Here is a 7,797-nt window from a genome sequence, read left to right on the forward strand (position 1 = left end):
TAATTATTATATTTATAAAAATCATATTATTAAACAATAAATAAATTATTTTGTTATTAATTTTAAATCAAATTATAAATAAAATATTGAATTAAAGAAATTACACAAAAATTCAGAACTTTAAATAGTAAAACAGATACTAATATCGATATATATATTTTTTTTCCAAATTTTTATGATATCTTTAAATTTAGATTTTATTCAAAATAAAAAACGTTATCGCTTTCTCAAAATCACTAAAAACCGTATTATATCGACAAAGATAAATAATAAAACGAAACATTAAAATTGAGATATATCTCGCTATATCATGCGAGCACCCTTCTACTCATCGTAAATAATGGAAAAAAGATTAGTTTTAGTGGTTTCAAAACCTTTCTTTTTCATAAAATATCTATGAAACTGAATGTTAATTTTATAAGATGTTTTTTTTTTACAATTTCTGATATTTTCTGATTACGGTTAGATAAAAAATGGGCACATTGCAAATATAAATTGAGACATTGGCACTGCAATAGCATACATAAACACATAAAAAGCAAGTTGAAGTCGCAGCTTGTGGAACCATAAGATAAAGTGTCTTGTGGTGTTAACATGTCGTTTTTTGATTATTTTGTGAAGAAAAAAAAAATAACATGATGACTACGTTGGTCAGTTTAAACAACCGAATTCAAAAATTACCAAGTGATATTATTTTGTATTAATTAAGTCGCAACGTACGTCTAATTGATTTTTTTTTTTTCAAATTTTAGTTGGGTTGATTTTTTCATTTTTTTGTCCACTCTTTACTTTTGGTAATCGTTGTATACCATGATTTGTTGTTTGAATATGAGTATATCATCATTTTATTAAGAAAACTTTCTAAATTTTATTTTTTTGTTATTCTCTATTTTTTTTTTAAATATAGAGAATTTGTTAAAAAAATAGAGAACGGAATTTCCATTTTCTCTACTTTACATAATCTGTCGAAAATACTCTTAAAGCTAGGGGTGAGCATAGGCGGTTACCCGCCCTTTTTGACAGGAACCGGAACCGGAACCGGCGGTTCTTGAGATATTGGAACCGGAACCGGGACCGGTTCCGGTTCCGGGTACCCGCTTCCTAAAATATTAAAATTTTGTTATTTAGAAATAAAAATAAAATATTGCCAAAACACTAAATTAAATAAATAAGAATACAAATTATACGGAATAATGATTACAAATATTGTTTTAACGATTACAAACCATAATAGACTAATAGAAAATGTTCAAAGTTTAATGATTATATACTATAATTATAAATGTTCAAAACTTAACGATTACATACTACGAACTGTAGTTTRGTAGAAYTAGAAAGTAGATGAARAATGAAGATGACCGCGTCTCATTTGAAGATGTAACCTAATATAAATTTGGTATTGAAAAAAATTAATTATTTTTTTATTGAAAACAACCGCCGGTTCCGGGTACCYRGCGGGTAACGGTTCCGAAAAACTGAGAACCGGAACCGGAACCGTTCTCAATCGGTTCCGTATTTTAGGAACCGGAACCGGAACCACTCATATCGGTTCTGGTTCCGGAACCGGCGATTTCAAGGCGGTCCCGGTTCCGCAAACGGGTACCCGGTTCCGCTGCTCACCCCTACTTAAAACATGTCCAACAGATTATCCAAAATGAAGATTTTCGGAGTTTTGCTCCAACAGATTCTTCGAAACCTTCTCTAAATAAAGAAAGTAGGAGAGAGATGATAAAATTCTTCAAATAAAAAAATTTGTTGAAGAGAAAAACAATATAAATTTATACGATCTCTAAAATAAAAAAAGCTATTAGAAATTAATATAAATTTCTTTTAAAATGTTAACTTTTATTTTTTTATTTTCAATAATTTATTAAAATATTTATTATTAATCGGGGATAATTTTATTTATTTATTTATTATATGCATGGTTTTTGACCAGGGAGGCGGTACACTTGAAAAAAAGTAAACAAAAGTTTGACTTGAAGAGAAGAGCGTGTGGGGAAAGAAGAAAGTCAAAAGATTTGGTCAAATGGCTTTTTCAAACGTTTGAAATGTCTAAATAAATATAGGGTAAAGTAAACACGCATTTACAAAAAGAATTAGTATAAATTGAATTTATAATACTCAAAATCAATTTTTTAATTTTATTAATTTTAAAAATTTGAGTAAAACAAATAAAAACTATTATAACAACATTCAAATAAAATTTCGGGTTCATATGCATATATTCATCACTAACCTTTATGTTCAGGGCTTAAAGGGTCATTGATCAATAGTCTGATATCTTCGTCATGTATTTGCCTTTAAATGCATGTTCTATTTCATAAGAAATGGCATCCCGGGACTAACTGATTTAAATGTCTGATCTTCATTGCTTCATCTTAACATTCAGGTCCCCATACACGATTCATTGGCAGTGTTGCGCCCCTCCCTCAAGATTCTTCTACTTCGGTCAGGACGCTCTTTCTAACATGGATTTTTATTTCCGTGCCCCATTCATTAATTGATCTCAGTCTTTAATTGTCCATAATTCAGCTTCAATCCGGTTTTTTACGCCCTTCAACCATCGACAATCATTGTGGTCGGGATGAACCTATGGCTTGGTCAAATGACTCCCATAAAGGTCTAATCAAATGACAACTCGATAGTTTGTGATAACCATGAGATCCAATGTGAGCCAATCGTTTAAGATAATTATATTAATTTAACAACCCTCTCTCTCCATATATGATATTTGTGATTCAATGCATCTTGTATGTATTTTGAGTATCATTTGCATGTATTTTTTTTTAACAGTGTTGATGTTTTTTTAGTTATCAAATTGTATATCTTGTGTTTACATGGTGTTCGTCGAAATAAAGTTCGCAAGTGTGATGAGAGAGAAGAGATAAAATTTCTAAAATACTTAAAATGCCATTTAATTAAAATTTTAAGTCATGATTACGAAAAGCATTAATTTCATGATTTATTCTTTAAATGGTGATTGAGATTGGATCTCATGGTTATCACAAACTACTGAGTTCTTGCAAGTTACCTTTTGATGTGTTAGATGCACTATACACATTATTGAGTGCATTGCCTAAACCATTAAGAACATAGTTCCTGCACAAAAAATCAGAATGTTTCCATGCTTCCACAACGCTGATTACATGAATATCAGTTGAGGGGCATCCTCGATTAAGTAATGTGCCAAATTCAAGGTGACCAAAACAAAGACCATTTTTTGTTGCCACTTTTTGAAACGGAAACCTGCAAACTTCTCCGATTTTTCGGTATGGTTCATGGGCACATTTCCAAAACCACCGGAAGAAAGCACGGGAGTATTGCTTGACATAAGTAGGATGGTAGTCACAATGGTGCTCGATGTCATAATCACACTTGAAATTGGGATTCCGTTAGAGTCAATGTTCGAAAGTTGTTTGACAAAACAAATGTCAATGAAGGTTTGATAAGTTAAGAACACAAGTAATAGAATATATAACTCAAAATCTTCAAGTGGTGCTCGAAGGAATGCTATTTTTCTTTGGAATCAACGAACAAACTTATAGTCCCTTTTCCTTTATTTTCTGGAGTCCATGTAGGGAACCAAAGGAAGTAGAAATGAGTAGTGAATAGTATATTTTCTGGGTACTTACAACTGTGAAGCAAAACATAAACAATAATCTTTTTTTCTTGTAGTAATCTGATAGAATGTAAATTTAAATAAAAAACAGAAGCAGAACATAAATTCCTGTTCTGTTTTCAGTTTGAAGCAGGAGCAGAAAGAAATGAAAACAGAAGCAATAACAATTGATTATGGTTTGTATTTGATGATACAAAAGAAGCCAAAACCAGAAGAAGAAACCAAAAAAATTGTTTTGTTTCAAAAATCAAGGCAATACAGAAGCAGAAACAACAATTCTGGTTTGATGTTGCTCGAAAAAAGAATAGCAAGAAGAACGGGAATGAATTCGTTTTAAGATTGTAACAAAAACCTAACAGATTAGAAAAATTAATTAAATAAAAAATACGATGGCCGAGGCCTATGTTCGACACAGTCCCTTAAAACAAATTCACCCGGTGGTGTCTATGTCCCAGGGTATAAAGATTGGAGCAGTAGTACTATCGGACTAGGACAATTGCTTGAGAGAAAACGAGAATTGACTTGAAAGCCGTTGATTAATAATACCGTGCAGGAGTCAAGTGGGTAAAAAGAACCTTTCACATGTTAGTTATTGTTAGAACCTATGTTATGGTACCGGACTTATCATAAACTAGTGTGAACGTTTTATGTGCACTGGAATGACTAAAAATGAAGAAAAACGAACTAAACGTGTATATGTATATACGTTCATATAGCAAATACGTATCATGTAGCATAAGATAACATACTTGGAATCAACGATTGAAGATGAACAGATAGAGGCCTGCTTCTGCAGTGTCCTTAAATAGAAGTTCGCCCCTACTCGTGCGTAGTCCGAGCGTCCATTTAAAGCTTAATCGAATACATTTTTACTAAGAACTCATCTAAACTTTTCGGTCGATCTTGGGGTTGTCTTCTTGTCCGCAGAACGTGCACACAAGTTCAGTTGTCTAAAGCTTAATCGACCCATGATTTAAACCCTCATGCATGCGCACGTTAAGGAGTCTTTGCTTCAACATATCTTAACATTCTCATTTGCAAAATCACATATAACCTAGTTCCACTTGTAAGTTCCCACCAATGTGGGACAAACACAAACCACAAACTCTCACTTGAATGTAGGCCTGTTCCTGACATTTTTTAGGCCGGCAAGATGTGAAAAGGACACTCGATAAGTACAATATTTTTTCAATGTATTGTTTTTATCATCAAAAATAACATTTAATTCATATAAAATCGTTTTTTAGTAATCGTAGATGCAAAATCAATCAATAATCATTTCTAAATTAATGTTATCTACCAGAACATTTGTATGTATCATCGTCGTTTTGTTCCATCATCAAAACCATCCTATTATATATTTTTGGTATATAGAATGACGTCATTCAGGGTCACAATGTTAATTCTTCTGATTTTCGAATAACACTATGTAAATAGATTGTTTTTCCATGTCACCACATGTTAATGTTTTTAACACCATTTTAAACTTGTATACTATGTTCTCGAATTTGAAAAAGAAAGAAAAGAATGAGAAACGAAAAGAAAGATGAAAGAGAGGAAAAAAATAAAGTTTTTTTTATTTGTGTGTTTTATAGAGAAGAGAGAGGAAAGAAAGATAATGAAATAAAATTTTTTTTTGATATAATTTCTTTCTTAATTTTCTTTTCTTTTCCTTTACTTAAAAAAATCTTGAAAACATAATATTTTTCTTCCCTCGTTACTTCCTTTTTTTCCTTCATAAACTCAAGAATATGGCGTTAGGTTTAAAACAAATTTTTTCTGAAATCATCAATCTTATAAATAAAAAAACTCATATTGGTTATAGTTTGAGATCTTATTCTTGTTTTGAAGATAAAAGAGTACACAAGATTTATGCATTCACTAGTGAATAATAAAGAACAAGTACGGGGAAGAAAATTTATAGTTTTATTATTCTAAATATATATATAAGTTGTACCGTCTCATATGATTGATAATTTTTTCAAAAGATGGCGGGTTTTGTTAGCTAATAACAAGAAAATCTACTATATTCTAATGCAAAATTAGAATTCATGTGAGGATGGAATAATCAAAAGAGTCGATCAAAGATCAATTATGGAGAATATATCAAAGTTTTCGCGATAAGTAGTTTTAGACGTCTGATATTAAATAAAAAAAAACTTAGAAAAAAATTAAACAATATTATATAATGTACGACAAATTATTATTATTTACGTATTTTTTTCTCAAATATATTTAATTAATACATGTTTGAACCTTTAATAGTTAATGTCGTACTAAAATCTTTCCTGGTCTAATTAGAGACTAATTTTTTTGTCTCTTCTATCTACTAATTTTTTTTAAAACTACTATTATACTAAAAAAATTTGGGCTTCTAATTTTTATGGGCCTTAGGCGTATGCCCGACTAGTGATGGCCAAACCGCCCTGGCCGAACTTGAGACCGCTGGAGGACCGGGACTGGTTATAGGACCGAAATCTGGGACCGGTTATGGCCCGGTCTGATTTTTTAAAAATATAGCCGTGCCGCTTTTTGGCCCTTTTTTGTATTCTTTGCTTTATAAATACTATATATAAGTGTATTGGTTGAGTGATTTACATACCAAGTTCTCGATTCGTAAAAAAACGCAAAAAAAAAAAAAAAACGTTCACAATTATCGGTTTCTCGTTATATTTTGTAAGACAATGTAATTTTAATTATAATAAAACAAATTTTTAAAGTGTATTTGAGTGACCAATTACAAATTTTATTATGTATTAAAAATATATATCATTAAAACAATAAAAAATGTTTTTTAATGACCGGGACAGAGACCGACGACCCATAACCGGTCACAATAAAGCTTGACCGGACTCAACTTTTTTGAACAGGACCGAGACTGGTTACGACGGGACCGTTATGAGAAACTTTGAAACCGGTTTTTGGCCATCACTATACCCGATCAACCCTCCCCAAAAACGACCCTACTTGAATGATCGTACTTTTGAGATTCAATTTCTCAATTCAAAGGAGCTGTAATTTAGACAACTTTAACTTGTTACAAAACCCTGAGGAAAAGTTATATAAAATATGATATTTTATCTTATTAATATTTAGGTCCAAAAACGATTTATTAGAGAACTTAAAAAGATAATTTTCTCAATTTATCAAATTCCACTAAATTTTCACTTCCCTTATCCTGCTTCCTTTTTCCCTCTTATCACATTTATTTTACTATTTGGATTTCATTATTATAAATAATTTATAGAAAATAATTATAAAAATAATTGAATTACATTTTTATTAATCAATTATTATAAAACGAATGTTTTTAACATTTTTTTGAAACCTTATTGTATAAAAGTTTACGAAATCCCGTAAAATCCCGAACACTTTCTAAGGATTTTCAATTTTCTATGTTTGAAAAATTTCAATTAAATACTAGGCTTTCAAATCCGGACAATCAAACAAACCAAACAAGAGATTGGAATGGATTTGAAATGCAAATTCCCCCAAATCCATTCCATTCCTTCAAACCAAACAAGACCTTAGTTTCACTCGTAGCCATTTTCTTTTCAAGTTTATCAAAATAGCCATAGGTCCGCAAAACCTACGTCTGCAATTGTGTACCCAGCTGAAAGACAAAAAAATTTACACTTTCTAACTATGTCCGCAAAAAAATTACAAATTTTTACTCAAATCTGCAAAAAAAAATTACAATTCTCACCCAGGTCCGCAAAAATAATTTACATTTTTTATCCAGATCTACAAAAAAAAATTACGAATATAGGGTTATTGTGATACACTTTATAAAGAAGTGGCTTAAAGGTGAAATAATCGATAAAAATAAATATCTGTATTTATAAAATATTTAATATATTGAATTTCATAAACAATAAATATAATTTTAAAACGTTGGGACATTAAAATTTTGAAATTAGTTTTTATTATATAAAAATATATTAAGGTTTGTAAGTCGTTGATCTGATGATGAGGTGACATCACAAAAACTGTAAAAACCTTAAGAAAAATGATGTTTTAGACGATTTTCATTCAACCACTAAAAAAATTAAAAACACAATAAATGATAAGTTTATTGGACAATAAAAAAAATTATGCTTCAATCATATATTAAAATAATAATAATAATAATAATAATAATAATAATAATAATAAAACATATTTATTATTATATA

The sequence above is a fragment of the Cynara cardunculus genome (genome assembly GCF_001531365.2).
Source record: "Cynara cardunculus var. scolymus isolate 2C chromosome LG 10, CcrdV1, whole genome shotgun sequence".
Lineage (NCBI taxonomy): Eukaryota > Viridiplantae > Streptophyta > Magnoliopsida > Asterales > Asteraceae > Cynara > Cynara cardunculus.